Source organism: Podarcis pityusensis, assembly GCF_964106645.2.
Source record: "Podarcis pityusensis genome assembly, chromosome: 3".
Classification (NCBI taxonomy): domain Eukaryota; kingdom Metazoa; phylum Chordata; class Lepidosauria; order Squamata; family Lacertidae; genus Podarcis; species Podarcis pityusensis.
Genome location: NC_138026.1, coordinates 110,192,178 through 110,208,397, shown reverse-complemented (window position 1 = coordinate 110,208,397; position 16,220 = coordinate 110,192,178). Strand labels below are relative to the sequence as shown.

The 16,220-nt window shown below is 43.7% G+C and overlaps 1 long non-coding RNA gene across 1 annotated transcript in view; it reads left to right on the top strand.

Annotated features, from left to right (window-relative positions):
• Nucleotides 1–8,525: 8,525 nt before the first annotated feature.
• LOC308474691 overlaps nucleotides 8,526–16,220 on the top strand; it is a 41,822-nt gene continuing 34,127 nt past the window's right edge. The window contains exons 1-3 of the long non-coding RNA XR_013984850.1: nucleotides 8,526–8,682; nucleotides 10,498–10,568; nucleotides 11,941–12,431. This is a non-coding gene — a long non-coding RNA (uncharacterized lncRNA). The remainder of the gene's footprint in view (nucleotides 8,683–10,497; nucleotides 10,569–11,940; nucleotides 12,432–16,220) is intronic.

The following is a 16,220-nucleotide window of genomic DNA, read 5'->3' as shown; positions in this document are numbered from 1 at the left end:
GTCATATGGCCAGCATGACTAAGCCACTTCTGGAGAAACCAGAGCAGCACATGGAAACACTGTTTACCTTCCCACCGGAGTGGTACCTATTTATCTACTTGCACTCTGACGTGCTTTTGAACTGCTAGGTTGGCTGGAGCTGGGACCACACAATGGGAGCTCACCCTGTCGTGGGGATTCGAACCACCGACCTTCCGATCGGCAAGCCAAAGGCTTAGTGGCTTAGACCACAGCACCACCCGTGTCCCTATCCATAAGAGGTAGTGATGGCCATTAACTTGGATGGCTTGAAAAGAGGATTACACAAATTCGTGGAGGGGAGAAGGCTACCCAAGGCTACTGTCCACTATGGCTGTGTTCTACCTCCTCCTTCTGAGGCTATATGCTTCTGGATACCAGTTGTTGGGAACCACAAGTGGGGAGGGTGCTGGTCACCTGTGTCTCCACCTGTGCTTCCCAATAAGTGCTATTCAGAGGCATCCTAATCTGGTTACACTGGGATTAGCTTGCTATTTGGAACATTGGCAATGATGGGGATTTGAGACTCTCACTATCATTTCCTGCCACAGATGCAATCCGTGAAATGAGTTTAATGATCCCTGACATGGGAGTCTTTTCTCATAAGTAGATGTCATCAGCAATATACAGATTCTCCAGTGTTACATTTCTTTCTTTATTTTTGTTTAAGAAATGTTTCTATCGTTTCCTTCAATCCCAGCAAAAATCCACAAGGCATCTATCAGTAGGAAATGGGCAAATGGAAACAGTCAGTGAATCCAATTCCACAGCACGCATCATATCCAGCAAAATGGCTAAATTAAAAAGTGGGGTGCAGGGTACCATTGTGTTGCATACTGTCTTTTAGCCCTTCCCCAATATTCTCTGACCTTTGATTAAAATTTCTTTTGTAAGTAGTTCCCATTCCCATGTCATGTATGGCATATCCAATAAAGAATAGTGTAATGGTTCTAGGGGTTGCTCATGCGTAAGCCGGTGCAAACACCTGGCTGGATTGTCTCAGTGAACCTTTTCTGTCCAGACAGCCACTCACCCGTGGCTGTCTCAATCGCTGGCAGAATCCGTCAGTGGGCGTTTCTTAAACTTCTTCCAGCAAAGAAGCTCTTTGACGCCTAGTCTCCTCCTACTCTCTCTGCGCGGAAGCCTTCTGCGCAAGGAGGGCGTAGGCAGCGGAGGACCTCTACTCTCCCCGCTGGTCCCCGGCAAGGAGTCATGGGACCGCCTCACCGCTTCCCCCATCTGCCCCCCTTCTCCACTGGTGCTACGCTGATTCTCTTCCCCAGAAGATGGGCTCCTCTCCCAATCCCGGGACGCTCTCTGGAATCCCTCTGGATTTTGCTCTCTCCCTCCGGCATTGATGGCAGTTCCCTGACAAATACGTATATATATTATCTGGTAGTTAAGGAAATTATATGAAAATCCACAGTATTCCTCTGCTTTTCACGGAAGTCCTGGACAATTGGGACAGCTCAAAAAAGAGCTGGGCAAAACCTCACAAAGGCTGGTTTTTAAGGGATCAGTGAAGTATGAAATCCTTGAGCACTTGGGTGCACAAAGCACGGCAAGGAGCTCTGTGATTCTTGAGTTTTTCTGACCACGCTTAGGGAGTTCCTCTACGCAGATGAGCAAAGGCAGAGGCAGAGTGATAAATAAATGAATGGAAATAAACACATCAGTCTGTACTTCATTTGCAACAATGGTCCACTTGTTTTTCGTAACCATGAGAGATATGGGGGGGGGGGGGAGCGGAACAGGAAAGCTTTGTTCCAAAGTAAGTGTTCAGATAAAGTATTTTGGGGGAAATAAATTTTGAGGAAGCACATTGAGGCCTGAAGCCTTATTTCCAATTTCTGTTACAGTTCTACTTTGAATTTTGAAAGTGTCTGCCCCCCCAACCCAGGAATCAGGTGTGCTCAGCAATGTGAGAGTCACAATCTTTAAAAAATGGTAGAGCATCTCCTTTAGATGCAGAAGGTGGTAGGTTCAATCCGTGGTCTCTCTAGGTAGGGCTGGGGGGGAAACTAGGTCTGAAACCATGGGCAGCTGCTGCCAGTTTGTGTAGGTAATACTGAGCGAAATGGATCAGTGGTCTGACTCAGTCTAAATCAGCGTGCTGTGCTCCTCTGGACAGGGAGATGCTTGCCAATGAAGAGGTTGATTGCAACCAACTATTCATATCTAGAAGGATTAGCCAAAAAGGATGCAGAAAAAGTTATAAGATATGGCACAAAAATGGGATGAGAAGGAAAAAGGAAATTAAGCAACCTCAGACGCCCATTCTTAAAGTTGCAGCCACAATGGAACAGTTCTGGGAGATGACAAGCCAAATAGAGCTTGCCTGCTAGCAAAGACAATAAAATGACTGTTTCTCATCTCTCCCTCTACTATGGCTACATGCCAGTTGATGGGAGAAGGAACCTGATGGAACTGATCTTCCAGCAGAGCTGATAGAAAGGCCCTGATCTCTCCCACAGCTTCAGCCTGATGGATATGTAATTCATTCAAATGAGTATTCGCAGAGTATTCACCCATTCACAGAAGTGTCAGGTGACCCAGTCAACTGACCTTACTCATGGTAGGTGCAGAACTATATGAAGGTTATATCTATATATCTATATATACATTTCCCAAAGCAGACCCATTGGAATCAACAGACTTAGCTCACAGGTACCAGAACATGGTCTGAAGAAACACTCAGCCACCAGCTTTAACTCCACCAGTGGAGTTAAACAGATCTGGGTAACTACCGGCAACTACATACACTATAACCTGCCTTGGGTTCCATGATGGATGGGAGGTTACATAGAAATGTAATCGGATTAAATAAAGATATAATTTCAGTTGATCTGGGACCTAGTCCTGCACAGACACGGCCCAATTCTCCAAGTGAGAGATAACATGTGGGAAAGGTTTTCCAGTGGCAAAGCATCCTAAAAATTTCCTAGAAGTCTGACAATGTGCTATTTAACCCTGAACGGGAAACAGAGGCTGATTGGGCTGTAATTACCTTCAAGAAGTGAATTATACATTCCTGCATTTCGCCCGGTGTTTATCAAGATTTGGAGCTGGCTGTTTCCACTGACTGCCTCTATGATTGCGCTATCTCCCCAACCCCAAAGCCACCCACCCCACTTCTGCTGCCCCAATGAAAGACTCTCCAGTTCTCCTAGGAATATTCTCAGCTGTCTCCCCTTCACAAAGGCTGTGATTTGGGATCTATAAAATGAATTATTTCTTTTGTTAGCTATAGCACAGGCAATGGGGGTGGGGGTTGGGAGTTTGCCTTCCTTGGAAACCAGAGAAGTCTCCAAATAAGGTCAAGCACAGCTGTAGTGCGTCTAAGAAATGAAAGCAATCCAAGTACTTTACTAGCCCTACTGAGTATGATATATGAAAGCATAACCCTCTGTAGCATGGCAATCAATTGAGCCACTGGTATAATAGATGATTGCCCCAGCCAACATAATTGGCATCTATATAATAAAATAGCGAACACCGAGGGAACTGTTTCTTATTGTTATGAATCATTGCTATGCTTATTATAAAAGATTGGCATATGCCGGTAGAAAGGCAATTAGACGATTGAGTCCCCTGAGCTACTCTTACAGTGGCTTTGTTTAATCACCTCTTAAGTTATGTTAACCATTAACTAACACAAAAGAACTCCAGCTATCCACACCCCAATTATCCGAATCGCTCCGTTCACTCTGTGCTGAATTCCTATGCAGCATCCTCAGCATCTTTGTAACGAAATGAAGATTAGCACATTCTAGTGAGTTGGGAAGCAGCAATAATCATCCGCGTGTAGGAAATGGCTGGATGAAGAGCATTTTGTAGTTTTGTGTCTTCTCTTATATACTCTTTCCATGATTTAGTAGGCTCTGTGCGGTGACCAAAAGGCAAGGCAAATTTGGGGTGATTCGGGGCCTCGGCACCCCTCCCAAGTTGTAGCATAATGTTAATAACCCTCCCTCGAGTCAGAACACAGCCCCCCCCACGCAAACACAGAGGGTTCTGTTACTCTGTTCTTCTGTACAGAATAGCTGGATGTTTGTGTACAGCCTGGTGTTTCCCTAGGTCCACAGGCTTTGCCCAAAGTGAGGCTGTCTAAAATGTTGCCCGTGGAGAACTGAAGGGATCTGGACTGGTTGCTGCTGCTGTAGTTGTAAAACACAGCAGCGGATGATTTTTTAAAAAAATAAATAAATAAGGAAGCTGAAAGCTTCATTTAAGCTGAAGAAGCAAAAACACAATCCTACATTGCTCTCCATTAACAAAAACAAATAAAAACAGAGCTCTTCAGAATGCCACTGGCGGTGTTCTAGAATTATTTATCGAAGGCTTGTGTGGTCTATCAGAGGGCACTGGGAATTAAGGCCAGGGTGAAGCGGCAAAGTTTGTAAACATATACAGTGGTACCTCGGGTTAAGTACTTAATTCATTCCGGAGGTCCGCTCTTAACCTGAAACTGTTCTTAACCTGAAGCACCACTTTAGCTAATGGGGCCTCCTGCTGCTGCTGCACCGCTGGAGCACGATTTCTGTCCTCATCCTGAAGCAAAGTTCTTAACCCGAGGTACTATTTTTGGGTTAGCGGAGTCTGTAACTTGAAGTGTATGTAACCTGAAGGGTATGTAAACCGAGGTACCACTGTACAAGCTAGGTTACACACTAGCTCAGTAAGAAAAAGCAAGAGGCAAACTTCACTTCACCCCCCCCCCCAATGAAAGAGGCAACCACACCCCACACTTCCTGCCCAATAGGGGATTATGGAGGAAAGTGAACCCTGTTTACTTCCCCCATAAAAAAGGTCCCTGGCCTTCCTTTCCTTTCATTTGCAGTTTGGCAGGCTTAATCCACACTAGAGGGGCTCCCATTCCTGTTCCTTTCATCCTCTTGGGGCAAAACAGGGAAAAGGTTTTAGCCATTTTAAGATTCCCCATTATAGTGAATGGGGAGTGCACAGAGACATTTTCATTTTATATAAAGCAGGTCAGGTGCTAAATTACATATTTTTAATAGTGATGATGATGATAGTGTTTAGCCCATTCGGTCCCATTTCCTTAATGAGTGTGCATTAAAAAATGCTTTGCAAAAATAGCATTTAAATACAGTGGTATCTCAAATTAAAGACGCTTCAGGTTACAGACGCTTCAGGTTACAGACTCCGCTAACCCAGAAATAGTACCTCGGGTTAAGAACTTTGCTTCAGGATGAGAACAGAAATTGCACCGCAGCGGTGGGGAGGCAGCAGGAGGCCCCATTAGCTAAAGTGGTGCTTCAGGTTAAGAACAGTTTCAGGTTAAGAACGGACCTCCAGTTAGGAAAGCATTGTTTAATGTCTGGATAAGATACAAAGACTTATTGGAAAATAAAACCCCAAGGTGGCTGTCACCAATGGAAGCAAAAGCTCTGAAAAGGCTCAATATGGAGGCCAAATAGCCGACATATTGGGAAATTTTGGAGCAAGAAGGAGATAAATTGAGACTGCAGAGTTTTGAAAAATTAAAAAATAAAGTGAGAGATTGGCTCCACTACTATCAGATAATGGAGGCATATAATTTGGATAAGAAAATAGGCTTCCAAGTGGAAAAGTCAAAATTAGAAACAGAATTGTTAGAACCCAAAACTAAAAATTTGTCAAGAATGTATAACTTGCTGTTGAAATGGAATACTCAGGATGAAACGGTGAAATCTGCTATGATTAAATGGGCACAAGATGTTGGACATAATATTATGTTCGCTGACTGGGAACAGTTATGGACCACAGGTATGAAGTTTACGGCATGTAATGCCTTAAGAGAGAATATTATGAAAATGATATACAGGTGGTACATGACCCCAGTCAAGCTTGCAAAAATTTATCATTTGCCCGATAATAAATGTTGGAAATGTAAAGAAACTGAAGGTACATTCTTTCACCTTTGGTGGATGTGCCCAAAGATTAAGGCTTTCTGGGAAATGATATATAATGAACTGAAAAAGGTATTTAAATATACCTTTCTGAAGAAACCAGAGGCCTTTCTCTTGGGCATTGTCGGCCAACTGGTGCCAAAGAAGGACAGAACCTTTTTCATGTATGCTACAACAGCAGCAAGAATACTTATCGCAAAGTATTGGAAGACACAAGATCTACCCACTTTGGAAGAATGGCAGATGAAGGTGATTGACTACATGGAATTGGCGGAAATGACTGGCAGAATCCGAGACCAGGGAGAAGAGTCGGTGAAAGAAGACTGGAAAAAATTTAAGGACTATTTACAGAAATATTGTAAAATTAAGGAACTTTAGAAGGATGCTGGATAGAAATTAAGAGGTTTTTAGCTGTAATGCTTTAAGAGACATGGGGGGAAAAAAAAGGTTAACAATTGGGTAAAAGATTAATGGTAAGGATTTGCTGAACCAACGAACTGAATTGGAATACAAAGAAGGGAGGTATGAGGAGGTCTGGGGAAATAAGAGTAAGGAAGATAGGTTATGGAACATTATTGTGTTTTTAACTGTTTTATTTTGTATGTTTTTTCTTACTTTTTGCTTTTTTGCTGTAATTTACACTTTTTTCTTTGTTTTCTGTATTTTTGTGAAACTTTAATAAATATCATTAAAAAAAAAAAAAAAGAACGGACCTCCAGAACAAATTAAGTTCTTAACCAGAGGTACCACTGTATGTATTTCAAGAAGTATTATATACCTAGATGAACCTTGGGGTCCTAGCTCTTTGATTCTATGTTCAAAATGCACATTTCTTGGGGGTACTGAAACTTCTTTTTTTAAAGGCACACCTCAACTCGTGCCACCTGACCCCCGAATTGCAAAGACTGGTTCCATCTTTAACAGTGGGACATAAATGAAGGATATGATCGTTTACATATGTTCCAAAGTCAGAGTAGATCTCTTGGTCCCCTCCAGAGCTTGAGATCTACAAACACCCATCATCTCTGACCATTAGTCATGCTGGCCGGGGTTGATACGTTTTGTAGTCTGCAACATCTGAAGGGGCCTATGCTCACCACCTCTGTTCTAAGCGCGGTCAAATACACATCTAAGAGATACCTGTACAATATGTGTGACTTAGCAGAATTGTTCTTGCTGTCTTATCTTAACCATGCATGATTATTGCTTTCCACTGCTGAGTCTATACTAAGCTGAAAATGCCCTGTGGCTTGTGTTCCCACATCCCTGGGGACGGTCCAAATATAACTCCCAGTTTTATTACTGTTTCATCTTTATCTTCAATTTCTCTTACTTTTTTCATGTGAAGGGTCAGCCTATGTCAAAGTTTTATGAGGTATCAATTTCACTATAAAAATTACCCCTCTGTGACTGACACCTGCTATCAATCACATTCATTTCCATTATGTTGTAGCTCTGCCTAGCAATTCAGTATTATGGGATAGTACTTTGGTACGGATATAAGATTTCTTTCTCGCTTCCTGCTTGGGAGAATTCGAATCCTACAAGTTTGGCTTCATTTACCATCTCTTCCCTCCTACCCTGCCCCACCCCCCGGATGTTAGTGATGTCAGATGAGTTCTCCACATTGAAAATTGAGATATAAAGGGATAGTTCAGTTATGTCAAGAACGGTGCTAAACAAAATGACAAGTGCATATGCATATATTGTGTGTGTCAATGTGCATATATATCTCAATTAGAGATGCTGGCGGACTGCCAGGTTTGAGTAGGGAAATGGTCCATGGGGGCTGGTTTGCCTCAAAGAAGAGATGGACATCGTCCCTAATGCTTTTCCCCAACTGGGACAAAAATCTGAGGCAGAGGGGCATCCCTGTCCCCCAACTGCCCATTCCCAGCATCATCACCAGTGATTTCTACAAGCTCTTTGTTTAGTCGTTTAGTCGTGTCCGACTCTTCGTGACCCCATGGACCAAAGCACGCCAGGCACTTCTGTCTTCCACTGCCTCCTGCAGTTTGGTCAAACTCATGCTGGTAGCTTTGAGAACACTGTCCAACCATATCGTCCTCTGTCGTCCCCTTCTCCTTGTGCCCTCCATCTTTCCCAACATCAGGGTCTTTTCCAGGGAGTCTTCTCTTCTCATGAGGTGGCCAAAGTATTGGAGCCTCAGCTTCATGATCTGTCCTTCCAGTGAGCACTCAGGGCTGATTTCCTTAAGAATGGAGAGGTTTGATCTTCTTGCAGTCCATGGGACTTTCAAAAGTCTCCTCCAGCACCATAATTCAAAAGCATCAATTCTTTGGCGATCAGCCTTCTTTATGGTCCAGCTCTCACTTCCATACATCACTACTGGGACAACCATAGCTTTAACTATACGGACCTTTGTTGGCAAGGTGATGTTCTACAAGCTCACCCTCCCCCCAAACAGCATTCTCCTCCTTTTCATTTATTTCCCAAGTAGGGAAATAATAGGAGCATCACTGCTTCCCACAACCTGGTGCGTTATTAAACTACTACTCCCATCATTACATGCCCATTGATTGTGTTGGCTGGGTGTTCTGCCAAAGGTTCTGGAAGCCTAAAGCAATAGTTCTTAGAATTCAGCTAGACTATGGAAACCACCAAAGTTTTAACAGGTTTTATTTAAAGGATGAGGGAAAGAAAGAAGAAATGGACAACGTCTTATCATCCCATATGTTGCCAGAGAATCGTCTTCCCTTCCTGGGCAGGCAAAGGGTCAAACCTCTGACAGGTGAGAGGTACAGAACAGGTGTCAACAGCAAGATCTGCACTGAGATTCCTGCTTGTCGTAGGTGGGCTTGATCTTTGATCTGGGAGTGCTGGCAACACTTGACCACTTGGGCTTAGGGTCACCTTCCCATGACCTTGTCTATGTCTGGCAAGGTCAGGGGAGCAGTCATAACAAGTGGTGGATTGCAAAGGGTGTGGTGGCTAAGATCTTCCCATGCTGAGCCAGTGTCTTGTGGCTAACATGGGGACCCAGTTGTCCTTATCTCTAAAGGGCACATGACCCCTCATACCAGCTGCACTGGCTCCCAGTGGAATACAGGGTCAGGTTTAAGGTGCTGGTTTTGACCTTTAAAGCCCTATGCGACCTAGGACCCTCGTACCTACGGGACCGCCTCTCCTGGTGGGCCTTAAGGTCCACAAACGACAACATTTTGGGGGTCCCAAGTCACAAGGTGGTTAGATCGGTCTCAACTAGGGCCAGGGCCTTTTCAGTACTGGCCCCGACTTGGTGGAAAGCCCTGTCACAAGAGACCAGGGCCCTGAGCGATTTGACATCTTTCTGCAGGGCCTGCAAGACAGAGCTGTTCTGCCTGGCCTTTGTTTTGGACTCAGTCTGACCCTTATGTTTTCCCTCCCCTTATGGTTTTGATCTATGGGCTACTATTAAAATGAGGGTACATTTTAAATTGTATTTTAACCTGTATTTTAATAATGTTTTAACCTGTATTTTAATTGTTTTTATTGCAATTTTACTGGTGTTAGCCACCCTGGCCGGGTATTAATAATAATAATAATAATAATAATAATAATAATAATAATAATTATTATTATTATTATTATTATTATTATTATTATTATTATATCATCTCATTTCTCCATTCACCTGGCCTATCTATAAGAAGTGCTGATTCTAGCAATCTGTCATGAACTCATACGAAGCTCTACTCTCCAAGCTGACTGACTGCACCTCTCCAGGATTTCAGACAGATTTCAAATGTCACTGAGATGGCCTTACCATACAAGCGAATGGACTCAAAAACCAGCTTCAGGAGGGGGGGGGGAGTGCATGATTTATTATCTTGGATATTTAAGATCAGATGCTAATTTCCAAAGATGATTACTATACACTACATATTAAAATGCTGGTTTTTTTAAAGTTGCACTTCAGCAGTTTAGGCAACTGACAGCAATCAAACAGCACATTAATTTGTACTGTTGGCTCTAGGGTGAGACGATGCCATTTGTTTGGGGCTTTTGGGCACAACACAACAGTCATTATTACTCTATGAGCTAAGCTACTCAACACTTCTACACAGGGAGAAGAAGCGGCTTCCTTATCCTATCAAAGCAGCAGGGGATTCTAGGTACATTAGGCAGAATGCAATTACCCAACTTGGACTGAGGCCAGGGCACAGGAGATAATATCTTCCTTCTTTGGGAGAACCACGCGGGACCCATAATGATGATGTTTTATCAAGATCATGGATTTGTGCTTTTTGTGCATGCAAAAGTCAGGACTTCACAGCTAAGGAAGTTTTCTCTCTCCAGATAAGAGGATCACTGTGCATAAGAAAAGGCACGTATTTCTTTTAATAAAGGAGAAATTAATTTGTTTGCATTGTGTTTCTGGTTGCATCGATGCCACCTATATGCTACAAAACCAGGCTTGCAAATGAGGCAGATGTTCAAGACACCCCGTGCTCTTCAGAGATGAATAAATTGTTTCCCTAGCAACAGAAACTTATGCAAACTCTGGAAATATCTTTCCTCTGCTTCAGGTTCCCGTTTTTCATTTAATGCTTCATGTGCTTATTAGCCTCTTAGGTGGAACAGCCACAGAGCAAGTTTCGAAAAGGGAAGCTCAACAGAACGGAATAAACAAAGCAGGTGTGTTTCTGGAACTTCAGTCTATCAACATCAATTATGTATTGAAAAAATTAACTCACTAGAATGTATCTTTTCCCTTTCAAGAATTCTTCACAGTTCTGTCAAAACAGCAAAGCCGATGATTTAGCAAAGTGGCTTTGTATGTTTATAAGCAAATGCATTTCATAGAATCATTGAATTGCAGAGGGCCATCTTCCTGATGTTTGGTTGGAATCTCCTTTCTTATAACTTGAAGACATTGCTTTGGATCCTACCCTCTGGAGAAAAAGAAAACAAGCTTGCTCCATCCTCCATGTGACAGCCCTTAAGATATTTGAAGATGGCTATCATAACTCCTCTCAGTTTCCTCTTTACCAGACTAAACATACCCAACTCCTTCAACCATTCCTCATAAGGCTTGGTTTCCAGACCCTTAATCATCTTGGTTGCACTCCTCTTCACACATTCCAGTTTATCAATATCCTTGATAAATTGTGTTGCCCAGAACTGGACACAGTATTCCAGGTGTAGTCTGGCCAAGGCAGAATAGAGAGGTGCTATGACTTCCCTTGAACGGGACAGCAGACTTGCTAAGACCCCTAGATCCTTTTCACATGTACTACTGGCAATCTGGTTGTTTCCCATCTTATATTTGTGCAGCTATTTCTTCCTGTCGAAGTGTAGAACCTTACATTTGTCCCCACTGAAATCTGTTTTGTTAGTTTTGGCCAATTCTCCAATCTGTTAAGGTAATCTTGAATCCTGATTCTGTCTTCAGCCACGTTAGCTAACCCTCCTAATTTGGTGTTATCTGCAAATTTGATATCCCCTCAATACTTTTATCCAAGTCATTTATAAAGACATTAACAAGAACAGAACCCTGTGACACCCTACTTGTCACTTTCCCCCAGGATGATGAGTAATCATTAGTAAGCACTTTTGGGCCTTGCTCAGTCCACCAGCTACAAATCCAGATCAAGATACACTACATTCAAAGCATTCCTATTATCTACCAAGCTTGTAACTGTTAAAAAATGAGATTCATCTGGCATGACTTACTCATAAAGGGAGCGTGCATGCGTGTGTGTGTATACCTGAGAAGAGAGGGTAGGAGAAGCATTGTAGACAATTAAGGAGCACTCCAGCTTAATGGTGAGGAGATTGTGTTGAGCTTACAGCAAATGGACATCTGTTGCATTCCAGCTTGAGAGAAACAAAGCAAGATGGTTAAGGAAAGCTGTTTCCAGCCATGCAAGTGTCATGATCCCTGATAAGATATGACATTTTTCAAGGACCATTTCCAGCTGTGGAAAGTGCTTACATGTCTTCTCATGTCATGTCCATGACCAGCTCCAATGCAAGGCTCTCCCCTCCCTTTTTTTTCTTTTTGCAGGAGAGACTGGCAGGAAGACCGGGGTAGCTGCAGACAGAGAGGAGCAAATCCTGTTCTGAGTTGAGTCCAAAGAAATCTCACATCTTCCCTGCCTATGATTGCCCCTTCAGACTTGCTCAACGCCCTCCATGGTGCAATCACATCATTCTGAATGGCCATGCATCCCCTTCTGCTTTGTCTCTGCAAACCCTGAGCTATTGTACAGAAGACAGTGGAACTGATATATTGGTTTTACTGTATGGGGATCCCAATTAAATTTTTTTAAAGCCCCAGTAAAGCAGGGGGTGTCTGGGAGAGTAAGAGCAAAGGTCTATTAATTGTACTAGCTACATTGCCATTTGGCACCCTTTTCTTTGTGATGTGGAAGGCATTCAGGGATGACTTGGACAGGAGGCAGGAGAAAAGCTTCGAGCGAGGTGCACCTTGAAGTTGATAATGCAGGAATCCATGGCCAAAACTTCCCATCTTTCTTCAGGCAAAGCTCCTATTGAGTAAGTGCGCAGTAATTGAATGAAAGCTGAATTCCTGCTGTACTGAACAGAGTTGATAGAGGACTTCCAGATTACACAGCTCAATTTTCGGCGTCTTTTTGCAAAGGCCCGCTGTGAAGCAATTAGTGGGGACCCTTTGGTGCCGTGGTGCAAAGGAGGAGCAATGTGCATCTGGTCTCCCTCTAATCTGATCATGCTCTTTTCGGGGGTGTGGGGATAAAGCAATGCTGCTTTGTCACATTCCTTTCTATTTTGATATACAGTGGTACCTCGGGTTACAGATGCTTCAGGTTACAGACTCTGCTAACCCAGAAATAGTACCTTGGGTTAAGAACTTTGCTTCAGGATGAGAACAGAAATTGCGCTCCGGCGGTGCGGCAGCAGCGGGAGGCCCCATTAGCTAAAGTGGTGCTTCAGGTTAAGGACAGTTTCAGGTTAAGAACGGACCTCTGGAACGAATTAAGTTCTTAACCCAAGGTACCACTGTATATGCTCAAAGTCGCTCAGGGGGCAGATTTGCTGTCATCATCTCAAGCATTCAACAAACCCAATATGCGCTTGAGGCATGGTTTTCATGTGCTGGCCCCACACTCCCTACTTCACTCTGATCTTTATGCATTTAGTGCAGGTGAGAGGAACTTCATATAGCCAGTGAGCAGGATCCCAATCACCCACATGGGTCAGGTTCTACAAATGGGTGGAGATTGTCACTTGTCAATCACTTGACATCACAGGACCTGCTTTTGCCTCTTTGGACCTGGGTGAGAAAGGCTGAAACGTTCAGCTAAATGGCCTTTGATGTCTTCTTGCCATTGGAAGTTCTTCATTTTCAGGGTTCCTATTGTGTGGGTGGTACTGTGGGTTAAACCACAGAGCCTAGGACTTGCTGATCAGAAGGTCGGTGGTTCGAATCCCCGCGAAGGGGTGAGCTCCCATTGCTGGGTCCCTGCTCCTGCCAACCAAGCAGTTTGAAAGCACGTCAAAGTGCAAGTAGATAAATAGGTACCACTCCGGCAGGAAGGTTCTCCAGAAGCAGCTTAGTCATGCTGGCCACATGACCCGGAAGCTGTACGCCGGCTCCCTCAGCCAATAAAGCGAGATGAGCGCTGCAACCCCAGAGTCAGCCATGACTGGACCTAATGGTCAGGGGTCCCTTTACCTTTACTATTGTGCAGAGGCTTCTGAAGTTGTTCAGCTCAGGTGATGCAGGGGACATTGTGGGTGAAGCCCGCACATGCACCCCTTGGCTCTTAACACATGATCAGGCTGACCACCTGAAAAGAGCTCATAGCTCCAAGTGCAATGCTGTACTTTCTGCCAATGCCCTCCTATTCCAGAGGAGTAAATGGCAAATGTTGTGAAGTGTCTCCCTGCAATCTGCCTCCTCTAATTTGCTGGCGGGTGAGTTTTCACCCCTAGATCTACCAGTTAATTCTGATCTACCTTCTGACTACCACTGATGTATTAAAAAGCTGACAAGAGCAAAGGCCAGGCAAGTGGGTGGGTGCTGGTGGTAATGGGGATTGACTTCCATATCAGTCTTTGACCAGTGCTAACTCTGCCTTTGAGAAGCTTGTCACCGGCAATGTAACATGAACATGTGAGACTAAATTCAGATTGCCCCCAATGCACAGCTTGTTCCGCCCCAAAAGGTGGATGATAACAAGAATGCTGCCTGCCTGATTAAACTGAGCAAACATGACATGGGAGTCATAACAGAGCCGTATCTATGCACCATCAAGCTGTCACTTTGATAAAACGACTTCTTCCCCAACACCTCCATGTGCCTGAGCACCATTATGATTAGCCGCACTAAATCTCTATCATGGTGCTTGTGCTGGTCTAAGTGGAGCATTTTCATATTTCCACAACTACGGCCCTTGCTTTTAACTTGGCCGTTGGGGTGACAAACCGTTCAAATCACAGAGAGCTCTAAAACCCATGGGGGTTTCTTATGTATCTGTCTGAAACCAAACATTTTTGTTATTGTAGCATGGCAAAAAATATAAATATTTTGATGCAACATAAGGCTCAGCCAGATGAAACTAAACCCTTTAGATGCAGCGGTTCTCAACCTGTGGGTCCCCAGATGTCATTGGACTACAACTCCCATCATCCCTGAGCTCTGGCCTTTCTTGCTGGGATGGTGGGATTTGTAGTTCAACAACATCTGGGGACCCACAGGTTGAGAAAGGCTGCTTTAGAGCAAGGTCACAGTCTAGAACAAGCCACCTCCTGACCCATTACGAACTGGTACAGCAGCAAAGTCAGAGAGACAGACATTGTTCAAATGATCTTCTCTTACAAAGGAGCGAACAGCTACTTGGGTCTCATCAGAAGCCTTTGCGCCAAGGGTCTTTTCATAAGTGATATTCCAAACCTCTTGATTGGTTGATTGGCTGTTTCCATGCACAGAAAATAAGGTGTTTCAGCCTTTTCCAAGACCATGCATATACACATTCTGTGATCACAGATTGGGGGTGGGGTGGGGTTGTAGTCTAACAACATCTGGAGGTTGGGGAAGGTCAAAGAAGATGCAGCATGGCGAACCAGACCCATCAAATTGGGTAGCTTTTGTATATATAATAATTTGTGCCCATGCATCGATGCACATGTGTAAGAAAGAGCTTATCACCACTTATCTAAAACAAAGTAAGCATTACATTCTGTACCCGGTGTTGCCCAGGAATTCTTAGGACCCCCTAAACGCTGAGATAATGTGATTCGTTCCTAGGGCCATGCAGACTGCAGGTATCACCTGCAGACTGCAGGTATCATTCTCTGCTCACCACTTTGCTGGGAACAGGCTGTCACAGTCGAGGGGCCATTTGAAAGCCCAGGTGGTGCAACGGACGTGACTCTTAGGTTTGTACAGCAAGCTACATCTGACTCCATGCAAGACAGCAGAAGTTTCTGTGCTCTTTCTTCCTCTCCCATGATTCCGACTCAACATCAGGAAGAACTTTCTGGCACTAAGAGCTGTTTGACGTTGGAACAGTCACGCTCAGGAGGTTGTGGACTCTCCTTCCCTGGAAGATTTTAAGCAGAGGTTGGATGGCCATCTGTCATGGATGCTTTAGCTGAGATTCCTGCATTGCAGGCGGTTGGACTAGATGTCCCCCGGAGTCATCTATTATGGGTCTATTATTTCATTCATAGTCAGTCTTCACTTCCTAGGGTTGAAGACCTTCACAAACTGTGCACAGAATGGAAAGGATTTAGTTTAAAATACACGCCTTTTTGTAATTGATTAATGTTTTTTAAAATACAAATCACTGTTTTCATTAACTTCTTGTTATTAAAACCAATCGGCTGCATATTCCATTTTTATTTTTTGTTTTGGCAGAAATGAGTTATGGAACCTTATTTTTTTTTCCTGTGCAGCAGCTGAAAAAAAAAAAAAGCAGTTTTCCAAAAGCTGCAGTGATTAATTGTCATTCAATTATTTCCTGACTATGTTCAAATTAGAAAATAGGCTGGCTTAAATCAATGAGTATAAAATTCATCCAGCTATGTCTTCAAGCCAGGAACATTCCTGATGATGATAAAGAGGAGAAGATCAATGACATCAACTGGTCCATCTTCCTGCAACAGGCAGCCTGTAGGCCAGAAGTGACCCATGAAGCAATTTAATCTGTTCCCTCCCTGCAGCCCTATTACATTTAAATCTCTTTTAAGGAAAAGGATATCTTGCTGATATGCAGAGTCTGGCGATATTTAAAAGGAGATTGGCTATACAGCAGCATTCTCTTTTGGCCCATAAGCCACCGCTGATGAAGAGTGGAGGGG